General features: G+C 43.4%; 1 long non-coding RNA gene across 1 annotated transcript; it reads left to right on the forward strand.

Moving 5' to 3' along the window:
* Positions 1 to 2,787: 2,787 nt before the first annotated feature.
* LOC146080530 (uncharacterized) lies at positions 2,788 to 17,841 on the forward strand. Its single transcript, XR_014474901.1, has 3 exons — positions 2,788 to 2,894; positions 12,595 to 12,721; positions 17,715 to 17,841. It is a non-coding gene; the product is annotated as an uncharacterized LOC146080530 (long non-coding RNA).
* The last annotated feature ends 7,714 nt before the right edge of the window (positions 17,842 to 25,555 follow it).

The following is a 25,555-nucleotide window of genomic DNA, read 5'->3' on the forward strand; positions in this document are numbered from 1 at the left end:
AGATAAATGGGTGGGATGTTGGGTGGGTAGGTCGGATAGATAGTGAATCATTAGATAGACAAACAAATGGGTGGGTTTGTGGATAAATGGTAAATCGTTAGATAGATAGGTGAGTGGGTGAAGCGCAATACCTTTAAAAAAATATGTGGGTGATCCCTCACTCCTTGTGTTATAGTGCAGCTTAGCCAGCAGGGAGTTGTTATCCTTTGGGCCCCACATATTTTTTCACTGAGCGCATTAACTGTAGATAGATAGATAGATATATGGATAGATAGATGGTTAGGTAGATAAATGGGTGGGATGTTGGGTGGGTAGGTGTATAGATAGTGAATCATTAGATAGACAGATAGATGGGTGGGTGGGTGGATAAATGGTAAATCATTAGATAGATAGTTGGGTGGGTGAATCTCAATACCTGTAAAAAAATATGTGGGTGATCCCTCACTCCTTGTGTTATAGTGCAGCTCAGCCAGCAGGGAGTTGTTATCCTTTAGGCCCCACATATTTTTTCACTGAGCGCACTAGCTGTAGATAGATAGATAGGTAGGTAGATAAATGGGAGGGTGGTTGGGTAGGCGGATAGATAGTGAATCATTAGATAGACAGATAAATGGGTGGGTGGGTAGATAAAAGGTAAATTATTAGATAGATAGATAGGTGGGTGGGTGAAGCTCAATACCTGTAAAAAAAAATATGTGGGTGATCCCTCACTTCTTGTGTTATAGTGCAGCTCAGCCAGCAGGGAGTTGCTATCCTTTGGGCCCCTCATTTTTTTTCACTGAGCGCATTAACTGTAGATAGATAAATAGATATATGGATAGATAGATGGTTAGGTAGATAAATGGGTGGGATGTTGGGTGGGTAGGTGTATAGCTAGTGAATTCATTAGATAGACAGATAAATGGGCGGATGGGTGGATAAATGGTAAATCATTATGTAGATAGTTGGGTGGGTGAATCTCAATACCTGTAAAAAAATATGTGGGTGATCCCTCACTCCTTGTGTTATAGTGCAGCTCAGCCAGCAGGGAGTTGTTATCCTTTAGGCTCCACATGTTTTTTCACTGAGCACATTATCTGTAGATAGATAGATGGGTAGGTAGACAAATGGGTGGGTTGGTGTATAGAGAGTGAATCATTAGATAGACAGATAAATGGGCGGTTGGGTGGATAAATGTTAAATCATTAGATTGATTGATAGTTGGGTGGGTGGATTTCAATAACTTTAAAAAAATATGTCGGTGATCCTCACTCCTTGTGTAATAGTGCAGCTCGGCCAGCAGGGAGTTGTTATCCTTTGGGCCCCACATATTTTTTCACTGAGCGTATTAACTGTAGATAGATAAATAGATATATGGATAGATAGATAGATGGTTAGGTAGATACATGGATGGGATGTTGGGTGGGTAGGTGTATAGCTAGTGAATTCATTAGATAGACAGATAAATGGGCGGATGGGTGGATAAATGGTAAATCATTATGTAGATAGTTGGGTGGGTGAATCTCAATACCTGTAAAAAAATATGTGGGTGATCCCTCACTCCTTGTGTTATAGTGCAGCTCAGCCAGCAGGGAGTTGTTATCCTTTAGGCTCCACATATTTTTTCACTGAGCACATTATCTGTAGATAGATAGATGGGTAGGTAGACAAATGGGTGGGTTGTTGCGTGGGTAGGTGTATAGAGAGTGAATCATTAGATAGACAGATAAATGGGCGGTTGGGTGGATAAATGTTAAATCATTAGATTGATTGATAGTTGAGTGGGTGGATTTCAATAACTGTAAAAAAATATGTGGGTGATCCTCACTCCTTGTGTAATTATGCAGCTCGGCCAGCAGGGAGTTGTTATCCTTTGGACCCCACATATTTTTTCACTGAGCGTATTAACTGTAGATAGATAAATAGATATATGGATAGATAGATAGATAGATAGATAGATGGTTAGGTAGATAAATGGATGGGATGTTGGGTGGGTAGGTGTATAGATAGTGAATCATTAGATAGACAGATAAATGGGCGGGTGGGTGGATAAATGGTAAATCATTAGATAGATAGATAGATAGATAGTTGGGTGGGTGAATCTCAATACCTGTAATAAAATATGTTTATGATCCCTCACTCCTTGTGTAATAGTGCAGCTCGGCCAGCAGGGAGTTGTTATCCTTTGGGACCCACATATTTTTTAACTGAGCTCACTAACCGTAGATAGATAGATAGATAGATGGATGTGTAGGCACATGGATAGTAAATCATTGGATAGACAGATAGATTGGGTGGATAGGTAGATAGATGGTAAATTATTAATTAAATAGACAAATTATAGCTAGAATAGTTCATAAAGTAGAGGCATGGATAAAGAGGTGAGGGATCCCTCTAATTTTTCTAAAGCCCCATAAACGCTACTCAAAAAGAAAAGTTATCGCTCAGAATGGCATTTTTGAGCGATCTCTTTTCTTTAAAACAAATCTGTAGTATGTATACTCAATATAGTTAATGATGTGTGCTCCCGCGCATCCTTAACGACCACCCTCCTGCCCCTTCACCTGAACATACAGGTCATCTTTGGCCATATAGCCTATGACCCGCATGTTCAGCAGGTCACTGGGACATCATTGAATGATATCGGTAACTGATTTTTTTCAGTGTGAATAGTGGAACCACAGATATAGTTGACTATATAGATGGTGCCCCTAGACTCCCAGTGTGTACAGGGCTTTAGGGTCAATGTATACTGAGAACATATTATCATGCCTATTTCCATTTTTTAGGTGAAAATTCTCCATAAAACATATGATGAGGTCATAACAGCTGACTACTGCGAAGTGACCTGGACTGCAGAATCCCCTCAAGTCAAAAAACAAAGATTAAGCACAGCAACAGGAGACCGAAGTCAGGTAATTAATGAAAATTAATTACTGATAATATGTTTTTGGTATACATTTGGTCTTCACAAATAGGACTTCTAGCTATGAACTCTTCTATTATTGTACTTTGTGAATACTTAGTGTACAGTTAAATAGATAGAGATAGGTAGAGATAAATAGAAAGAGTAAAAGATAAACTGATACCTTCCTCCACTGTCCGCTAAGGCAGCTTAACGGACATGGGGGTGGGAGGGAAGTCAGTAACCCACTTTTTTTCAGTCAGCAACTTTCTTCCCTTTGTAATGTTGCAGCTTGACCAGCAGGGAGGGTGGGATCCTTAATTGGGTAGGTAGGTAGATGGTAAATCATGAAATAGAAAATGGCTAGGTGGTTGAAGCGCAATATCTGTAAAAGATATGTGGGTGATCCCTCACTCCTTTTGTAAAAGTACTGCTCGGCCAGCAGGGAATTGTTCTCCTTTGGGACCCCTTTTTTTTTACTGAGCACATTAACTGTAGATAGATAGATGGTTAGGTAAAAATTGGGTGGGTGGGTGGTTAGGTGGATATATAGTGAATAATTAGATAGATATATGGGTGGGTGGGTAGATAAATGATAAATCATTAGATAGTTTGGTGGGTAGGTGAAGCTCAATACCTGTAAAAAAAAATATGTGGGTGATCCCTCACTCCTTGTGTTATAGTGCAGCTCAGCCAGCAGGGAGTTGTTATCCTTTGGGCCCCACATATTTTTTCACTGAGCGCACTAACTGTAGATAGATAGATAGGTAGGTAGATAAATGGAAGGGTGGTTGGATAGGTTGGATAGATAGTGAATCATTAGACAGACAGACAGATAAATGGGTGGGTGAGTAGATAAATGGTAAATCATTAGATAGGTGAGTGGGTGAAGCGCAATACCTGTACAAAAATATGTGGGTGATCCCTCACTCCTTGTGTTATAGTGCAGCTCAGCCAGCAGGGAGTTGTTATCCTTTAGGCCCCACATATTTTTTCACTGAGCACATTATCTGTAGATAGATAGATGGGTAGGTAGACAAATGGGTGGGTTGTTGGGTGGGTAGGTGTATAGATAGTGAATCATTAGATAGACAGACAAATGGGTGGGTGGGTGGATAAATGGTAAATCATTAGATAGATAGATAGTTGGGTGGGTGAAGCTCATTACCTGTAAAAAAATATGTGGGTGATCCCTCACTCCTTGTGTTATAGTGCAGCTTAGCCAGCAGGGAGTTGTTATCCTTTGGGCCTCACATATTTTTTCACTGAGCGCATTAACTGTAGACAGATAAATAGATATATGGATAGATAGACAGATGTTAGGTAGATAAATGGGTGGGATGTTGGGTGGGTAGGTCGGATAGATAGTGAATCATTAGATAGACAGACAAATGGGTGGGTTTGTGGATAAATGGTAAATCGTTAGATAGATAGGTGAGTGGGTGAAGCGCAATACCTTTAAAAAAAATGTGGGTGATCCCTCACTCCTTGTGTTATAGTGCAGCTTAGCCAGCAGGGAGTTGTTATCCTTTGGGCCCCACATATTTTTTCACTGAGCGCATTAACTGTAGATAGATAGATAGATATATGGATAGATAGATGGTTAGGTAGATAAATGGGTGGGATGTTGGGTGGGTAGGTGTATAGATAGTGAATCATTAGATAGACAGATAAATGGGTGGGTGGGTGGATAAATGGTAAATCATTAGATAGATAGTTGGGTGGGTGAATCTCAATACCTGTAAAAAATATGTGGGTGATCCCTCACTCCTTGTGTTATAGTGCAGCTCAGCCAGCAGGGAGTTGTTATCCTTTGGGCCCCACATATTTTTTCACTGAGCGCACTAACTGTAGATAGATAGATAGGTAGGTAGAGAAATGGGAGGGTGGTTGGGTAGATAGATGGGTGGGATAGATAGATGGATAGATAGATGTTTAGGTAGATAAATGGGTAGGATGTTGAATGGGTAGGTGTATAGATAGTGAATTATGAGATAGACAGATAAATGGGCGGGTGGGTGGATAAATGGCAAATCATTATATAGATAGATAGTTGGGTGGGTGAATCTCAATACCTGTAAAAAAATATGTGGGTGATCCCTCACTCCTTGTGTAATAGTGCAGCTCGGCCAGCAGGGAGTTGTTATCCTTTGGGCCCCACATATTTTTTCACTGAGCGCACTAACTGTAGATAGATAATGTAGATAGGTAGGTTGATAACTGGGAGGGTGGTTGGGTAGGTTGGATAGATAGTGAATCATTAGATAGACAGACAGATAAATGGGTGGGTGAGTAGATAAATGGTAAATCATTAGATAGATAGGTGAGTGGGTGAAGCGCAATACCTGTAAAAAAATATGTGGGTGATCCCTCACTCCTTGTTTTATAGTGCAGCTCAGCCAGCAGGGAGTTGTTATCCTTTAGGCCCCACATATTTTTTCACTGAGCACATTATCTGTAGATAGATAGATGGGTAGGTAGACAAATGGGTGGGTTGTTGGGTGGGTAGGTGTATAGATAGTGAATCATTAGATAGACAGACAAATGGGCGGGTGGGTGGATAAATGGTAAATCATTAGATAGATAGATAGTTGGGTGGGTGAAGCTCATTACCTGTAAAAAAATATGTGGGTGATCCCTCACTCCTTGTGTTATAGTGCAGCTTAGCCAGCAGGGAGTTGTTATCCTTTGGGCCTCACATATTTTTTCACTGAGCGCATTAACTGTAGACAGATAAATAGATATATGGATAGATAGACAGATGTTAGGTAGATAAATGGGTGGGATGTTGGGTGGGTAGGTCGGATAGATAGTGAATCATTAGATAGACAGACAAATGGGTGGGTGTGTGGATAAATGGTAAATCGTTAGATAGATAGGTGAGTGGGTGAAGCGCAATACCTATAAAAGAATGTGTGGGTGATCCCTCACTCCTTGTGTAATAGTGCAGCTTGGCCAGCAGGGAGTTGTTATCCTTTGGGACCCACATATTATTTTCACTGAGCACATTAACTGTAGATAGATAGATAGATGTTTAGGTATATAAATGGGTAGGTGTGTGGTTGGGTAGGCGGATAGATAGTGAATCATTAGATAGACAGATAAGTGGGTGGGAGGGTAGCTAAATGGTAAATTATTAGATAGGTGGGTGGGTGGGTGAAGCGCAATACCTGTAAAAAAAATATGTGGGTGATCCCTCACTGCTTGTGTAATAGTGCAGCTTGGCCAGCAGGGAGTTGTTATCCTTTGGGCCCCACATGTTTTTTCACTGAGCGCACTAACTGTAGATAGATAATGTAGATAGGTAGGTTGATAACTGGGAGGGTGGTTGGGTAGGTTGGATAGATAGTGAATCATTAGATAGACAGACAGATAAATGGGTGGGTGAGTAGATAAATGGTAAATCATTAGATAGATAGGTGAGTGGGTGAAGCGCAATACCTGTAAAAAAATATGTGGGTGATCCCTCACTCCTTGTGTTATAGTGCAGCTCAGCCAGCAGGGAGTTGTTATCCTTTAGGCCCCACATATTTTTTCAATGAGCACATTATCTGTAGATAGATAGATGGGTAGGTAGACAAATGGGTGGGTTGTTGGGTGGGTAGGTGTATAGATAGTGAATCATTAGATAGACAGACAAATGGGCGGGTGGGTGGATAAATGGTAAATCATTAGATAGATAGATAGTTGGGTGTGTGAAGCTCATTACCTGTAAAAAAATATGTGGGTGATCCCTCACTCCTTGTGTTATAGTGCAGCTTAGCCAGCAGGGAGTTGTTATCCTTTGGGCCTCACATATTTTTTCACTGAGCGCATTAACTGTAGACAGATAAATAGATATATGGATAGATAGACAGATGTTAGGTAGATAAATGGGTGGGATGTTGGGTGGGTAGGTCGGATAGATAGTGAATCATTAGATAGACAGACAAATGGGTGGGTGTGCGGATAAATGGTAAATCGTTAGATAGATAGGTGAGTGGGTAAAGCGCAATACCTTTAAAAAAATATGTGGGTGATCCCTCACTCCTTGTGTTATAGTGCAGCTTAGCTAGCAGGGAGTTGTTATCCTTTGGGCCCCACATATTTTTTCACTGAGCGCATTAACTGTAGATAGATAGATAGATATTGTGAGGATACGGGATTCGTCAATCACTCAGACACCGAGCAGAGGAAACCAAAATATGGTTTATTTTTATCACAGCACACACATGTAGATAAAGACAGGAACCAGAGGCAAATGTAGCATATAAACGTTATCGGGTAGCAGTCCAAAAATGGCAGTCCTTGTAGCAGCCGTTCCAAAGCACAAAACTATCACTCCTCCACACAGCAGTGATAGCAGATAAGTCCACACGATACCCAGACAGAGCATCACCTCTTAGTCCAGGACAGTCCATAAAAATCTCCCTCCTGGCTTGTGTGCCAGTCATTTTTAAAAACTTCTAAATTCCCACGTGTCTCCATACCATCAGTGGGCTTGCACTCAATCTCTATTGGTGGATTCAAGTCAGGTTTATCCCCCCTCCCAGGTACTGCTGCTGCCCCCCCCCCCTGCTGGGTCAGGCCCCAGAAAGTCTGGAAGTGGCCAGAGATATGCAGAGCAGTGTCAACACAAGATACAAAACACAGTCTGATTACATTATGTCCTGATTACCCCCTGTGAACATTTCCTGTTGATAGCAGGGGAATTGGATCACCCCCTGTGAAGATTGTCCCTCAGCTACCACCCTCCTGTGATAGCAGGAACAAAAGTATGGTAATTGGACATAACCTTTTGGTGAATTCTTTCCTGGGTATTTCCTGTCAGACCATATTTGGGCAAGAGCGATCTGATCTGGAAATACACGCAGCTATGGGGAATATAGACATACATAGAGAACAATAGGGTACCGACGGACTAAAAAGTACATTAATCACTACACCTACTAAAATATAATAATTACAGATTTACAGTGAGTCTGATAACCTCACATTCCTTCCCCTACTATTTTAGTCCCGGTACCAAGTTGTTCAGGAACCAATAACAACCTGTAGTGGGATGCAGAGCAGAGAATCTGAGGTTTGGATGGACCACCTGAGTCCCACAGAGTGACATCATACCAAACCCATCTTGGAAGAGGCGGCTGGTTTGCAGAATCAGCAAGGGCAATATCACAATATAAGTTATGCATGTTAACTAACAAGTGAGTTAGCAATTCCCCGTCTTCAAATGTTGGGTACCCCCCCTCTGCAACATCGTAAACTTTCACACCGGGCACACCTATAGGGTGTGCTAATACTTTTGCCTCTGGCACAATGGGGCAGGGAGCAGTTTCCACCTCCCCCTCTTTCCCAAGGAACATCTGCCAAACGGCAGCCCAATATCGGAGCTCTGGCCCTGGCACTTCCGCCACTCTGTCAAGTCCTTTCCCCCTCAAACCCACACTAGGGGCATGGCAAATTTCAGTACAGCATTTGGTCTCAATGCCCAGGGCTGAGAAGGGACCCTCCATCAGGAACAATTTCGCTGGTGGCTGCAGGGCAGGCTGGTCCAAGGCCAGTCCTACCCCCTCAAAAGCCTGGGTCTCACCTGCCGCTTCCTCTGCGCAGTCCTCAGTCTCCCGGATAACCACCTTCCCCAGCTGAATATGCTGGGCAGCCTGAAGCACGACATCATCTGCGACTGGTATGCTTGTGGCCTGGATGTTGTCATATACTCCTCTAACCACGGTGATCTCCTCCTGGACGCAGTCCTCATAGATCCCCTGGCAGCAGGTTAATAATTCTGCATCTCCCACCTCAGCAAAAGGGAAGCTGTAGTGCAGCTCCTCCCGGGGTGCCTGGCTCAGAGGCCTCACTTCCTTCACGTTGGGGATAACCTCCCCCTGCAGAGAACACTGAGCAGCTTCCTCCCTAGGATGGGGGAGAAGCAGTTGCAAACGGTGCCTTTCATCATGCCCGCTACGACACTGATCTTGCCATGCTGGGGTATCCAGGAGCCCGCGATCAATCACCTCTTCCTCTGCCACCACGAAGCACTCCTCCAGACACTGCAATTGTTCCCACACACTCAACTGTGCACCGAAATGGAGGATCCATGCCCGATAATCAGCAAATGCATTTGTAGGATCTCCCTGATCGTGAAGGATCTGCTGAAGGATTTCCCCGCGAGTGCAGGATTGGATGGGTATACCTCGCAGCTGACATTCTGCTATCAGCTCCTCCATACTCATTTCTTCAAGGACAGTTAGGGGCCCCCCTGACAACGACCCTTCTCTTGCGGTAACAATTAATTCCGTGGCAGACCCCTCGGTTGTCTGCCCAGATTGCAGTAGCCCCCTTCTAGACCTTTCCTCTGGTTCTATCTGGGGCCTCAATTTATTCTGGACTTGTCCTTCAGCCTCAGAATATTGTCCTCTTTGTAGCATCTGGGTAACTGTAGCAATCACTTCCTCTGTAAATTCTACAAACTCTGGCTCCCCCAGCAGATTCCACGAGGTGGCCTCACCTTTACAGTGCAGGAATGCATCCCCCAGGTAACACAACTTGTCCTGTATGCTGGATACTCTCCACCCGCTGATCATCTGCTGAGCTTCTTCCCAGTACTCCCAGATATACTGCATTTTTCTGACAATAAATAACAGATCCGGCTTCCCAGCCTGCCGATACACTGAAGAACCTCCATCCCTGAGCTCCTCTGCTCTAGGGGTCTTGAGGCATCGATTTTCTTTCCTTGGAAACATTTTCCCTTTCACAGGAATGACACCTGCTCACTTGCTGAACATCACCTTATTGCATTTTCCGTTTCCTTACATATGGTCTGATCCTCTGTTCTCTGTGCTTTCTGTGCTCGATGGTTGGTGTCTGAATGATCCCACTGTCGCTGCCGCCAAATGTGAGGATACGGGACTCGTCAATCACTCAGACACCGAGCAGAGGAAACCAAAATATGGTTTATTTTTATCACAGCACACACATGTAGATAAAGACAGGAACCAGAGGCAAATGTAGCATATAAACGTTATCGGGTAGCAGTCCCAAAATGGCAGTCCTTGTAGCAGCCGTTCCAAAGCACAAAACTATCACTCCTCCACACAGCAGTGATAGCAGATAAGTCCACACGATACCCAGACAGAGCATCACCTCTTAGTCCAGGACAGTCCATAAAAATCTCCCTCCTGGCTTGTGTGCCAGTCATTTTTAAAAACTTCTAAATTCCCACGTGTCTCCATACCATCAGTGGGCTTGCACTCAATCTCTATTGGTGGATTCAAGTCAGGTTTATCCCCACTCCCAGGTACTGCTGCTCCCCCCCCCCCTGCTGGGTCAGGCCCCAGAAAGTCTGGAAGTGGCCAGAGATATGCAGAGCAGTGTCAACACAAGATACAAAACACAGTCTGATTACATTATGTCCTGATTACCCCCTGTGAACATTTCCTGTTGATAGCAGGGGAATTGGATCACCCCCTGTGAAGATTGTCTCTCAGCTACCACCCTCCTGTGATAGCAGGAACAAAAGTATGGTAATTGGACATAACCTTTTGGTGAATTCTTTCCTGGGTATTTCCTGTCAGACCATATTTGGGCAAGAGCGATCTGATCTGGAAATACACGCAGCTATGGGGAATATAGACATACATAGAGAACAATAGGGTACCGACGGACTAAAAAGTACATTAATCACTACACCTACTAAAATATAATAATTACAGATTTACAGCGAGTCTGATAACCTCACAGATATATGGATAGATAGATAGATGGTTAGGTAGATAAATGGGTGGGATGTTGGGTGGGTAGGTGTATAGATAGTAAATCATTAGATAGACAGATAAATGGGTGGGTGGGTGGATAAATGGTAAATCATTAGATAGATAGTTGGGTGGGTGAATCTCAATACCTGTAAAAAAATATGTGGGTGATCCCTCACTCCTTGTGTTATAGTGCAGCTCAGCCAGCAGGGAGTTGTTATCCTTTGGGCCCCACATATTTTTTCACTGAGCGCACTAACTGTAGATAGATAGATAGGTAGGTAGATAAATGGGAGGGTGGTTGGGTAGGCGGATAGATAGTGAATCATTAGATAGACAGATAAATGGGTGGGTGGGTAGATAAAAGGTAAATTATTAGATAGATAGGTGGGTGGGTGAAGCTCAATACCTGTAAAAAAAATATGTGGGTAATCCCTCACTTCTTGTGTTATAGTGCAGCTCAGCCAGCAGGGAGTTGCTATCCTTTGGGCCCCTCAATTTTTTTCACTGAGCGCATTAACTGTAGATAGATAGATGGGTAGGTAGACAAATGGGTGGGTTGTTGGGTGGGTAGGTGTATAGAGAGTGAATCATTAGATAGACAGATAAATGGGCGGTTGGGTGGATAAATGTTAAATTATTAGATTGATTGATAGTTGGGTGGTTGGATTTCAATAACTGTAAAAAAATATGTCGGTGATCCTCACTCCTTGTGTAATAGTGCAGCTCGGCCAGCAGGGAGTTGTTATCCTTTGGGCCCCACATATTTTTTCACTGAGCGTATTAACTGTAGATAGATAAATAGATATATGGATAGATAGATAGATGGTTAGGTAGATAAATGGATGGGATGTTGGGTGGGTAGGTGTATAGATAGTGAATCATTAGATAGACAGATAAATGGGCGGGTGGGTGGATAAATGGTAAATCATTAGATAGATAGATAGATAGATAGTTGGGTGGGTGAATCTCAATACCTTTCATAAAATATGTGGGTGATCCCTCACTCCTTGTGTAATAGTGCAGCTCGGCCAGCAGGGAGTTGTTATCCTTTGGCACCCACATATTTTTTTCAATGAGCGAATTAATTTTAGATAGACAGATAGATAGATAGATGGATGGATGGATAGATGGATGGATGGGTGGATAGATAGATATATGGATAGATAGATGGGTAGGTAGATAAATGGGAGGGTGGTTGGGTAGGTGGATAGATAGTGAATCATTAGATAGACAGATAAATGGGTGGGTAGATATATGTTAAATCATTAGATAGATAGGTGGGTGGTAGAAGTGCAATAGCTGTAAAAATATATTTGGGTGATCCCTCACTCCTTGTGTAATAGTGCAGCTCGGCCAGCAGGGAGTTGTTATCCTTTGGGACCCACATATTTTTTAACTGAGCGCACTAACCGTAGATAGATAGATAGATGGATGTGTAGGCACATGGATAGTAAATCATTGGATAGACAGATAGATTGGGTGGATAGGTAGATAGATGGTAAATTATTAATTAAATAGACAAATCATAGCTAGAATAGTTCATAAAGTAGAGGCATGGATAAAGAGGTGAGGGATCCCTCTCATTTTTCTAAAGCCCCATAAATGCTACTCAAAATGAAAAGTTATCGCTCAGAATGGCATTTTTGAGCGATCTCTTTTCTTTAAAACAAATCTGTAGTATGTATACTCAATATAGTTAATGATGTGTGCTCCCGCGCATCCTTAACGACCACCCTCCTGCCCCTTCACCTGAACATACAGGTCATCTTTGGCCATATAGCCTATGACCCGCATGTTCAGCAGGTCACTGGGACATCATTGAATGATATCGGTAACTGATTTCTTTCAGTGTGAATAGTGGAACCACAGATATAGTTGACTATATAGATGGTGCCCCTAGACTCCCAGTGTGTACAGGGCTTTAGGGTCAATGTATACTGAGAACATATTATCATGCCTAATTCCATTTTTTAGGTAAGAATTCTCCATAAAACATATGATGAGGTCATAACAGCTGACTACTGCGAAGTGACCTGGACTGCAGAATCCTCCTCAAGTCAAAAAACAAAGATTAAGCACAGCAACAGGAGACCAAAGTCAGGTAATTAATGAAAATTAATTACTGATAATATGTTTTTGGTATACATTTGGTCTTCACAAATAGGACTTCTAGCTATGAACTCTTCTATTATTGTACTTTGTGATTACTTAGTGTATAGTTAAATAGATAGAGATAGGTAGAGATAAATAGAAAGAGTAAAAGATAAACTGATACCTTCCTCCACTGTCCGCTAAGGCAGCTTAACGGACATGGGGGTGGGAGGGAAGTCAGTAACCCACTTTTTTTCAGTCAGCAACTTTCTTCCCTTTGTAATGTAGCAGTTTGACCAGCAGGGAGGGTGGGATCCTTAATTGGGTAGGTAGGTAGATGGTAAATCATGAAATAGAAAATGGCTAGGTGGTTGAAGCGCAATATCTGTAAAAGATATGTGGGTGATCCCTCACTCCTTGTGTAAAAGTACTGCTCGGCCAGCAGGGAATTGTTATCCTTTTGGACCCCTTTTTTTTTACTGAGCACATTAACTGTAGATAGATAGATAGATAGATGGTTAGGTAAAAATTGGGTGGGTGGGTGGTTAGGTGGATATATAGTGAATAATTAGATAGATATATGGGTGGGTGGGTAGATAAATGATAAATCATTAGATAGTTTGGTGGGTAGGTGAAGCTCAATACCTGTAAAAAAAATATGTGGGTGATCCCTCACTCCTTGTGTTATAGTGCAGCTCAGCCAGCAGGGAGTTGTTATCCTTTGGGCCCCACATATTTTTTCACTGAGCGCATTAACTGTAGATAGATAGATAGATAGATAGATGGATAGATGTTTAGGTAGATAAATGGGTGGGATGTTGAATGGGTAGGTGTATAGATAGTGAATTATGAGATAGACAGATAAATGGGCGGGTGGGTGGATAAATGGCAAATCATTATATAGATAGATAGTTGGGTGGGTGAATCTCAATACCTGTAAAAAAATATGTGGGTGATCCCTCACTCCTTGTGTAATAGTGCAGCTCGGCCAGCAGGGAGTTGTTATCCTTTGGGCCCCACATATTTTTTCACTGAGCGCACTAACTGTAGATAGATAATGTAGATAGGTAGGTTGATAACTGGGAGGGTGGTTGGGTAGGTTGGATAGTGAATCATTAGATGGACAGACAGATAAATGGGTGGGTGAGTAGATAAATGGTAAATCATTAGATAGATAGGTGAGTGGGTGAAGCGCAAAACCTGTAAAAAAATATGTGGGTGATCCCTCACTCCTTGTGTTATAGTGCAGCTCAGCCAGCAGGGAGTTGTTATCCTTTGGGCTCCACATATTTTTTCACTGAGCAATCTAAATGTGGATAGACAGATAGATAGATAGGTAGGTAGATTAATGGGAGGGTGGTTGGATAGGTCGGATAGATAGTGTATCATTAGATAGACAGATAAATGGGTGGGTAAGTAGATAAATGGTACATCATTAGATAGATAGCGTGGGTGAAGCGCAATACCTTTAAAAAAATATGTGGGTGATCCCTCACTCCTTGTGTTATAGTGCAGCTCAGCCAGCACGGAGTTGTTATCCTTTGGGCCCCACATATTTTTTCACTGAGCACATTATCTGTAGATAGATAGATGGGTAGGTAGACAAACGGGTGGGTTGTTGGGTGGGTAGGTGTATAGATAGTGAATCATTAGATAGACAGATAAATGGGCGGTTGGGTGGATAAATGTTAAATCATTAGATTAATTGATGGTTGGGTGGGTGGATATCAATAACTGTAAAAAAATATGTGGGTGATCCCTCACTCCTTGTGTAATAGTGCAGCTCAGCCAGCAGGGAGTTGTTATCCTTTGGGCCCCACATATTTTTTCACTGAGCACATTATCTGTAGATAGATAGATGGATAGGTAGACAAATGGGTGGGTTGTTGGGTGGGTAGGTGTACAGATAGTAAATCATAAGATAGACAGATAAATGTTAAATCATTAGATTGATTGATTGATAGTTGGGTGGGTGGATTTCAATAACTGTAAAAAAATATGTGGGTGATCACTCACTCCTTGTGTTATAGTGCAGCTCGGCCAGCAGGGAGTTGTTATCCTTTGGGCCCCACATATTTTTTCACTGAGCGCATTAACTGTAGATAGATAGATAGATAGATAGATAGATAGATAGATTGATAGATAGATAGATATATGGATAGTTAGATAGATAGATGGTTAGGTAGATAAATGGGTGGGATGTTGGGTGGGTAGGTGTATAGATAGTGAATCATTAGATAGACAGATAAATGGGCGGGTGGGTGGATAAATGGTAAATCATTAGATAGATAGTTGGGTGGGTGAATCTCAATACCTGTAAAAAAATATGTGGGTGATCCCTCACTCCTTGTGTTATAGTGCAGCTCAGCCAGCAGGGAGTTGTTATCCTTTGGGCCCCACATATTTTTTCACTGAGTGCACTAACTGTAGATAGATAGATAGTTAGGTAGATAAATGGGAGTGCGGTTGGGTAGGCGGATAGATATTGAATCATTAAATTGACAGATAAATGGGTGGGTGGGTAGATAAAAGGTAAATTATTAGATAGATAGGTGGGTGGGTGAAGCTCAATACCTGTAAAAAAAATATGTGGGTGATCCCTCACTTCTTGTGTTATAGTGCAGCTCAGCCAGCAGGGAGTTGTTATCCTTTGGGCCCCTCATATTTTTTCACTGAGCGCATGAACTGTAGATAGATAAATAGATATATGGATAGATAGATAGATGGTTAGGTAGATAAATGGGTGGGATGTTGGGTGGGTAGGTGTATAGCTAGTGAATTCATTAGATAGACAGATAAATGGGCGGATGGGTGGATAAATGGTAAATCATTATGTAGATATTTGGGTGGGTGAATCTCAATACCTGTAAAAAAATATGTGGGTGTTCCCTCACTCCTTGTGTTATAGTGCAGCTCAGCCAGCAGGGAGTTGTTATCCTTTAGGCTCCACATATTTTTTCACTGAGCACATTATCTGTAGATAGTTAGATGGGTAGGTAGACAAATGGGTGGGTTGTTGGGTGGGTAGGTGTATAGAGAGTGAATCATTAGATAGACAGATAAATGTGCGGTTGGGTGGATAAATGTTAAATCATTAGATTGATTGATAGTTGGGTGGGTAGATTTCAATAACTGTAAAAAAATATGTGGGTGATCCTCACTCCTTGTGTAATATTGCAGCTCGGCCAGCAGGGAGTTGTTATCCTTTTGGCCCCACATATTTTTTTACTGAGCGTATTAACTGTAGATAGATAAATATATATATGGATAGATAGATAGATAGTTGGTTAGGTAGATAAATGGATGGGATGTTGGGTGGGTAGGTGTATAGCTAGTGAATTCATTAGATAGACAGATAAATGGGCGGATGGGTGGATAAATGGTAAATCATTATGTAGATAGTTGGGTGGGTGAATCTCAATACCTGTAAAAAAATATGTGTGTTATCCCTCACTCCTTGTGTTATAGTGCAGCTCAGCCAGCAGGGAGTTGTTATCCTTTAGGCTCCACATATTTTTTCACTGAGCACATTATCTGTAGATAGATAGATGGGTAGGTAGACAAATGGGTGGGTTGTTGGGTGGGTAGGTGTATAGAGAGTGAATCATTAGATAGACAGATAAATGGGCGGTTGGGTGGATAAATGTTAAATCATTAGATTGATTGATAGTTGGGTGGGTGGATTTCAATAACTGTAAAAAAATATGTGGGTGATCCTCACTCCTTGTGTAATAGTGCAGCTCGGCCAGCAGGGAGTTGTTATCCTTTGGGCCCCACATATTTTTTCACTGAGCGTATTAACTGTAGATAGATAGATAGATATATGGATAGATAGATGGTTAGGTAGATAAATGGAAGGGATGTTGGGTGGGTAGGTGTATAGATAGTGAATCATTAGATAGACAGATAAATGGGCGGGTGGGTGGATAAATGGTAAATCATTAGATAGATAGATAAATAGATAGATAGATAGTTGGGTGGGTGAATCTCAATACCTGTAATAAAATATGTGGGCGATCCCTCACTCCTTGTGTAATAGTGTAGCTCGGCCAGCAGGGAGTTGTTATCCTTTGGCACCCACATATTTTTTTCAATGAGCGAATTAACTCTAGATAGACAGATAGAAAGATAGATAGATAGATGGATGGATGGATGGATGGATGGATAGATAGATATATGGATAGATAGATGGGTAGGTAGGTAAATGGGAGGGTGGTTGGGTAGGTGGATAGATAGTGAATCATTAGATAGACAGATAAATGGGTGGGTAGATATATGTTAAATCATTAGATAGATAGGTTGGTGGTAGAAGTGCAATAGCTGTAAAAATATATTTGGGTGATCCCTCACTCCTTGTGTAATAGTGCAGCTCGGCCAGCAGGGAGTTGTTATCCTTTGGGACCCACATATTTTTTAACTGAGCGCACTAACCGTAGATAGATAAATAGATAGATAGATGGATGTGTAGGCACATGGATAGTAAATCATTGGATAGACAGATAGATTGGGTGGATAGGTAGATAGATGGTAAATTATTAATTAAATAGACAAATCATAGCTAGAATAGTTCATAAAGTAGAGGCATGGATAAAGAGGTGAGGGATCCCTCTCATTTTTCTAAAGCCCCATAAACGCTACTCAAAAAGAAAAGTTATCGCTCAGAATGGCATTTTTGAGCGATCTCTTTTCTTTAAAACAAATCTGTAGTATGTATACTCAATATAGTTAATGATGTGTGCTCCCGCACATCCTTAACGACCACCCTCCTGCCCCTTCACCTGAACATACAGGTCATCTTTGGCCATATAGCCTATGACCCGCATGTTCAGCAGGTCACTGGGACATCATTGAATGATATCGGTAACTGATTTCTTTCAGTGTGAATAGTGGAACCACAGATATAGTTGACTATATAGATGGTGCCCCTAGACTCCCAGTGTGTACAGGGCTTTAGGGTCAATGTATACTGAGAACATATTATCATGCCTATTTCCATTTTTTAGGTGAGAATTCTCCATAAAACATATGATGAGGTCATAACAGCTGACTACTGCGAAGTGACCTGGACTGCAGAATCCTCCTCAAGTCAAAAAACAAAGATTAAGCACAGCAACAGGAGACCGAAGTCAGGTAATTAATGAAAATCAATTACTGATAATATGTTTTTGGTATACATTTAGTCTTCACAAATAGGACTTCTAGCTACGAACTCTTCTATTATTGTACTTTGTGATTACTTAGTGTACAGTTAAATAGATAGAGATAGGTAGAGATAAATAGAAAGAGTAAAAGATAAACTGATACCTTCCTCCACTGTCCGCGAAGGCAGCTAAACGCACATGGGGGTGGGAGGAAAGTCAGTAACCCACTTTTTTTCAGTCAGCAACTTTCTTCCCTTTGTAATGTTGCAGCTTGACCAGCAGGGAGGGTGGGATCCTTAATTGGGTAGGTAGGTAGATGGTAAATCATGAAATAGAAAATGGCTAGGTGGTTGAAGCGCAATATCTGTAAAAGATATGTGGGTGATCCCTCACTCCTTGTGAGTACAGCTCGGCCAGCAGGGAATTGTTATCCTTTGGGACCCCTTTTTTTTACTGAGCACATTAACTGTAGATAGATAGATAGATGGTTAGGTAAAAAATGGATGGGTGGTTAGGTGGATATATAGTGAATAATTAGATAGATATATGGGTGGGTGGGTGGGTAGATAAATGATAAATCATTAGATAGTTTGGAGGGTAGGTGAAACTCAATACCTGTAAAAAAAATATGTGGGTGATCCCTCACTCCTTGTGTTATAGTGCAGCTCAGCCAGCAGGGAGTTGTTATCCTTTGTGCCCACATATTTTTTTCACTGAGCGAACTAACGGTAGATAGATAGGTAGGTAGATAAATGGGAGGGTGGTTGGGTAGGACGGATAGATAGTGAATCATTAGATAGACAGATAAATGGGTGGGTGAGTAAATAAAAGGTAAATCATTAGATAGATAGGTGAGTGGGTGAAGCGCAATACCTGTAAAAAAATATGTTGGTGATCCCTCACTCCTTGTGTTATAGTGCAGCTTAGCCAGCAGGGAGTTGTTATCCTTTGGGCCCCACATATTTTTTCACTGAGCACATTATCTGTAGATAGATGGGTAGGTAGACAAATGGGTGGGTTGTTGGGTGGGTAGGTGTATAGATAGTGAATCATTAGATAGACAGATAAATGGGCGGTTGGGTGGATAAATGTTAAATCATTAGATTAATTGATGGTTGGGTGGGTGGATATCAATAACTGTAAAAAAATATGTGGGTGATCCCTCACTCCTTGTGTAATAGTGCAGCTCAGCCAGCAGGGAGTTGTTATCCTTTGGGCCCCACATATTTTTTCACTGAGCACATTATCTGTAGATAGATAGATGGGTAGGTAACATAGAAACATAGAATTTGACGGCAGATAAGAACCACTTGGCCCATCTAGTCTGCCCCTTTTTTTAAACATGTTACCTCAAACCATATTTGATCCTTATTTTTTTGTAAGGATATCAATATGCTTATCCCAAGCATGTTTAAATTGTACTACTGTATTTGCGTCTACCACCTCTGTTGGGAGGCTATTCCACTTATCTACTACTCTTTCTGTGAACAAAATTTTCCTCGCATTTCCCCTGAATCTTCCTCCCTCTAGTTTCAGTACATGTCCTCGTGTTCTGTTGCTCCTCTTCCTGTGAAGAATGTCTCCCACCTGTACCTTGTTAAAGCCCTTGATATATTTGAAAGTTTCTATCATGTCCCCCCTTTCCCTTCTCTGCTCTAAAGTATACATATTAAGATCTTTTAGTCTTTCCTGGTACGTTTTGTGATGTAGGCCATGCACCATTTTAGTTGCTCTTCTTTGTACAGTCTCTAATGTATTTATATCCTTCTGGAGATATGGCCTCCAGAACTGAACACAATACTCTAGGTGAGGTCGTACCAATGACCTATACAGTGGCATTATTACTTCTTTCTTTCTACTGCTGATACCTCTCCCTATGCAAACAAGCATCTGACTTGCCTTCTTCATTGCTTTGTTACATTGCCTACCTGCTTTTTTTTTTTTGCAATCAATTTTTATTAAGCAATAAAAAGGAAACTAACAGACATTCAATAGCAACATCGGAACAGTACAATAATATTTCCGTCAAAAGACAAGGTTACAGAGCCCAACATAGTATGTGGTGAACACCTTCTCCAAGCTATCGACAATCGAGCTGGACAGTCATTTATAATTCCTTATACCTAACTACACGTCCATCTGTATGGTAAAGGTGCCTTCAGTGATGTTCCGATGCCTAACTGGACACCGTGACCGTCAGAGAGATCTCAGAGAAAAAGCAGATGAGAAAGTTGGGTAATGATCGGCTCATGTGGAAGTTTAAGGATTATAGTGAATAGGGACAAAGGTTATATGGAGGGGGGGGGGAGAGGTAGTGGCCGGGGGGGGGGGGGGTTGGGCGACCTATGGGGTTTATGGAGACTGACTAGGGGGCATAGTTTGACAGGGAGCTCCCTCCCTGCATCAACAGGGTGTATTCCTGGGAGTCTTTGAAAGCATCATGTAAAGGTCAATTCTTCTAAGCCAGGAAGAAATTGGGGGGGCATTAGGTGATCTCCAGTAGCATGGGATCACTGCCCTGGCAGCATTTAGTAAGTGTCTAATCAAGGACTTTTTGAAGCTGGAGATGGGTTGGTCTATGAGGTTGAAGAGCCAGAGCTCAGGGCAGAAAGACAGAGAGGCGTTGGTTATTTTTTCTGATAGTTTGTGAACCAGGCGCCAGTAAGATTGGATGGTCAGACAGGACCACCATATATGTAGGTGAGTGCCTGGAGCTTGATTACATCTCCAACATAAGTTCGGTAGTGATCTATTCATCTGATGGAGGGTCTGCGGGCACCTATACCAGCGAGATAAGATCTTATATTGTGTTTCTAGCGTCTGTATTGAAGGCGAGGCGGCAAAGATGTATTTAAAAAATTTTGACCACTGGTCTACCGACAGCTCCTTGGTCAATTCTTTGTTCCATGCCAATGAGTAAGCTGGCAAATCTGTTGTTCGCTTGCTTAGGCAGGTCTGGTATATCTGGGATATCAAATGCCTCGGGGGCTCTTGGGAGAGAATTAGCGATTCGAATGGAGTAGGTTCCCATCCCTGAATCCTTTTAGGGAGAGAAGAGACATAGTGCCTGATCTGTAAGTAGAGCCAGAAGAGGTTTGCCGGGAGACCAGTGTCATTCCGTATATCAGTGAAGGATCTCAATCCCGTTTTATCTGTGATCTGCCCTAAGTAGGATATGTCTATTGAGTATCACACGGGGAGGGATCTGAGGGCTTCGCCCGGGGGAAATTCTGGATTGTTAATCAAAGGAGTCAAGAGCGAGACTCCTGTTTTTAAAAAAGGAAGGTTTTTATGATTACGCCAGCACTGGATCGTGGGGGACAGTGTGGGGTGTTGTAGCGTGGGATGTTTCTCTAGCCAGGGTATGACTCTTGGCGACATGCCTACTGTGTGTCCTTCTATGGCGGGCCAATGTTTAGATTGATGAGGCCTTGTCATCTTAATGATCCTAGAAAGGTGCACTGAGTGATAATAACTTAAAAAATGGGGTAACTGGAGGCCCCCTTTTTCCCTTCTTTGTATGAGAGTATGCTGAGAGATTCGTGGCCCATGATTACCCCATATGAATTTCCCTACTGCCCCTTGTAATTCTCTAAAGAAAGAGAGCGGGATAGTGACCGGTAGAGTCTGCAGTAGGTATAATACTTTAGGGAGGATGTTCATCTTGACAGTATAGACTCTTCCCAACCAAGATAGTTTAAGCGGTGACCATTTTGCTATTTCTGCCTTTATATTTTTAAGGAGTGGAAGAAAGTTAAGTTGGAAAAGATTAGAATTATTTTTAGATATCCAGGTACCTAAGTATTTAATATGGTCATCATGCCAATGGAACGGGAATGTCTCTTTAATCCCTTCAACTATATTGGTTGGGGTCGATATATTCAGTGCCACAGATTTAGTGTAATTAATTTTAAAATTTGATAGGCGGGCGAATCTCTCAAATTCTAACATCAAAGAGGGCATTGAAGTGACTGGTTCTGTTATTGATGCCAGTAGGTCGTCTGCATATAGAGCTAACTTGTGTTCTGTTTTCCCTATCTGGACGCCTTTAATGTCTTGATTCATTCGAATTGCTTGCGCCAGAGCCTCCATACACAAGACGAAGATTAAGGGCGAGAGGGGGCATCCCTGGCGTGTGCCGTTGCTGATATTGAACCGGTAAGAGAGCGCTCCATTCACTCTCACCCGTGCGGAAGGGGAGCTGTAGAGTGCTAAAATACGGTGATAGCATTTCGGACCTATCCCGATGTGTTTGAGCACAGCTTCCATAAATGACCAATCTATCCTATCAAACGCCTTTTCGGCGTCCGTTGATAGGAGTATCGAGTGGATACCTTGGGATTTCACAAAATGTATTAGGTCTATTATTTTGGTCGTGTTATCTTTGGCCTCCCTCCCAGTCACGAAACCCACTTGGTCTTCATGAATCAGCCCGGGCAGAAGGGAACCTAAGCGCAGTGCAATAAGTTTGGCGTAGAGCTTTATATCAGTATTCAAGAGTGATATTGGCCTGTAGCTATTACATTGGCTAGGGTCCTTACCCTCCTTAGGGATTATCGTGATGTGGGCTTCTAGGCTTTGTGGAGTAAAGGGGGTGCCGTTCGTGACTGAGTTGCAGGCTTTTAAGAACAGGGGCATCAGACCCCACACAGGGCAGAGCCGGCGGAATCGGGGGAGACAATAGGTCTCCTTGCGGGTTGCGGCCTGTCCCTGCCTGCAAGCCGGGACCTGGATTAGCAGCCCCGGCCACACAGCTGTGCGGTACCTTCTAAGTCGCGGCGCGACTTGCACTCTGACCCGGCAGCTTCTCACTGGGGGAACGTCTGTCGCGCTCCCGAGCGGCAGCCCGGCGCTGGAGGACGGACTCCCCGGCCGCCGGTCAGTCAGCGGCGCCCGCCATCTTGCCTCCTCCGGGGCCCAGAAGAAAGACTGCAGCATAGGAGCCGGCGGGGAGACTGGATCCAGCCGCTGCGCATAGACCTCCCTGTAAGTACCGCACACCAGACACAGAGTTCCCCCTGCCACAGTGTCGCCTACCCCCCCCCCTGAGTAACCTGGATCCTGCTGGGCACCGAGTGAGTCCCTGGGGAGGGCTGTATGAACTGCCTGTGTGCAGGGGAGAAGAAGTGAGCAGGCAGGCCACTGGAGCACACACAGTGCTCAGACCCTGAAAGAGGGTGGCATCCCTGAACTTTCTCAGCTTGGTGAACCCTTGTTAGTGGCTCCTCTAGTCAAGAGCACCCTCTCCACCCTCTTTCTCGGGACCATAATACGGGTTAAAAGAAGCTTTTCAATCTCTGCCCTCACTGATAACACTGCAGATAGAAAGCAAGCCCCTGGGATCTCCCATAACCTGCAGGGTTCACAATTCTCACTTGCTGTATAAGACTGCCCTCTAGTGTCTATAAATAAACCAGTCGACCTAGCCTCACTGTCAGAAGCCACCGACAGGGCTCACAGGCCACGCCACGCCACGCGACCTCATCCCTATATTACCCCCTATCAGCTACTGGGCGCCCACTATCTAAGAAATACTGATCCTATCAATGTCTACCTAAACCCTTGACCTTGACCACTGGGACGGGCATACTTCAGTTGAGAAGTCCTTGCCGGACCTGATTCAGTCACGCCACGCAACGGCCTGAACAACTACCACCACTTTCACCCCACTTTCTTCCCACAATGTCTCAAAAGGGCAAGAAAAATACCCAACCCGCGGGGAACTTCTTTGGGTCCAAATCCAAAACCTCGGCGGGCAACACGCAGCCTACAGACTCCCCCACCCGCCCAGACCCGATGGACTCATCCATAGACCCCCAAATTCAAGCAGTCATGACAGGCCTGTTGGAGGGCGTCCAAAATGCCTTCAAACTAGAACTGTCCAAGGCGGTATCAGAGATAAAATCAGACCTGACGTCTCTGGGAAACAGAACTGATGCCTTGGAAGCTAAAACAGATGATCTCTGCCGTTCACAATCACGCCTAGAGAAAGAAATATCCCGCCTTCACGACGAAGTTGAATTACTCAAAGAAGGCCAAGAAGATCAAGAAAATCGCTCCAGACGTAATAACTTACGCATTCGCAACGCGACAGAAGACATCACGGGCCCATCCCTGTCGACGTTCCTAAAGGAACTATTCAAACACATTGTCCCGGCCCTCTCCGAGGAAGACTGTCTCCTAGACAGAGCCCACAGAGCCCTGCGCCCGAAACCACCCAGCTCGAAACCTCCGAGAGACATAATAATCCGATTCCACTATTTTCGAACGAAAGAAAAGATTCTCATGGCCGTTAGAGACTCTCCGACGATCGAGTATCAAGGAATGCAACTCCAAATTTTCCAAGACCTAGCCCCCTCAACGATACAGAAAAGACGCGATCTTCAACCAATCACCAGAATTCTGCGGCAACATAACGTCAGATACAGATGGGGCTTTCCCTTCATGCTTCATGTCATGGTCAATAACTCAACCCACAGCATCAAAAATCTGTCTCAAGGACAAGAATTGTTGGCCAAACTAGATCTTCTTCCGCCCTCGGCCGAACCTCCCCTCATACCTCCCATCGCGAGACAACAACAATCAACCCCCTCAACCCCGCCCCCGGAGTGGACAAGAGTGTCGCGACGTCGAACGGAAGATACTGATCCCACCTGAACTCTCCTTTATAGGTCACTGGAACTCTGTCGTGGTAGGCCCAGAGACTTTTCTTGTTGTCCGGTTCACCACTTGGTGATCCGCACCCCTCAGTTGCAGTGCTAGATTTAATGTTTATTACTTGAATGAATAATGCTCACCTACGTTTTGCTGTGTTGACGTGACCTTGGTCCTGGGGTGCCCCATGGCTCCCCCCCCTGGCGTGGATGTAATTTCGCCCCGCTCCTGTGGGGGTCATCCATGGGGGGACCCCAGAAGGGGCTACAATGTTATGTTACTATGTTTATTGCTTGCCCGGTCCTAGTGGTTAAGGTTGTTTTGGAGTTACCTCCACATCCCCCCACAACTACCCTTCTCTTTGTATGTTAAAGGTTTTTGCAAATGTTTATTTTCGTAGCGGTCCCAAGTCGGGACCCTCTTCTCAAGGGTTTCTGCCCATACGGGCTCTTTTTCCTCCTAAGTTTACCATTTTACCTCTCCCCTCCCCCCCAAAACCCACCCATACCCCCTTCGGGCTTTCTCTCCCATCCAGACAAGTTAACTCTCACCTCTACGACCTCCCCTCATCACTTAGACGGCCTACAGATAGATTCCCCCATTAGGATCCTCCATGGCACTTAAAGTGTTGTCAATAAATGTTAACGGCCTAAACTCTCCCAAGAAAAGAACAATTCTCCTAGGGGCATGTAAAAGAGAAAAAGCAGCTTTAGTGCTACTACAGGAGACCCACCTCACCGGCAACCATTCCCTGCTTAAAAATCGCTCCTTCTCCCAGACTTTCTTCGCCTCCGCCAAAAAAAGGGGAGTGGCAATTCTGATTCGCCGAGATGTGCCTTTTGTTCCGACCAGAACAATTGCTGACCCGGACGGAAGGTTCCTCCTGGTGATCGGAACCCTCCGCACTCTAACCCTGACCTTAGTCTCCGTATACGCCCCAAACCAAGAACAACCAAAATTCTTTGACTCTTTCTTCAAGGTCCTAGACCGATGTGCGCAGGGCCACATCATCCTTGGAGGAGACTTCAACACGATCATAGACCCACTTC

This window comes from Crinia signifera, chromosome 5 (genome assembly GCF_055691185.1).
Source record: "Crinia signifera chromosome 5, ASM5569118v1, whole genome shotgun sequence".
NCBI lineage: Eukaryota > Metazoa > Chordata > Amphibia > Anura > Myobatrachidae > Crinia > Crinia signifera.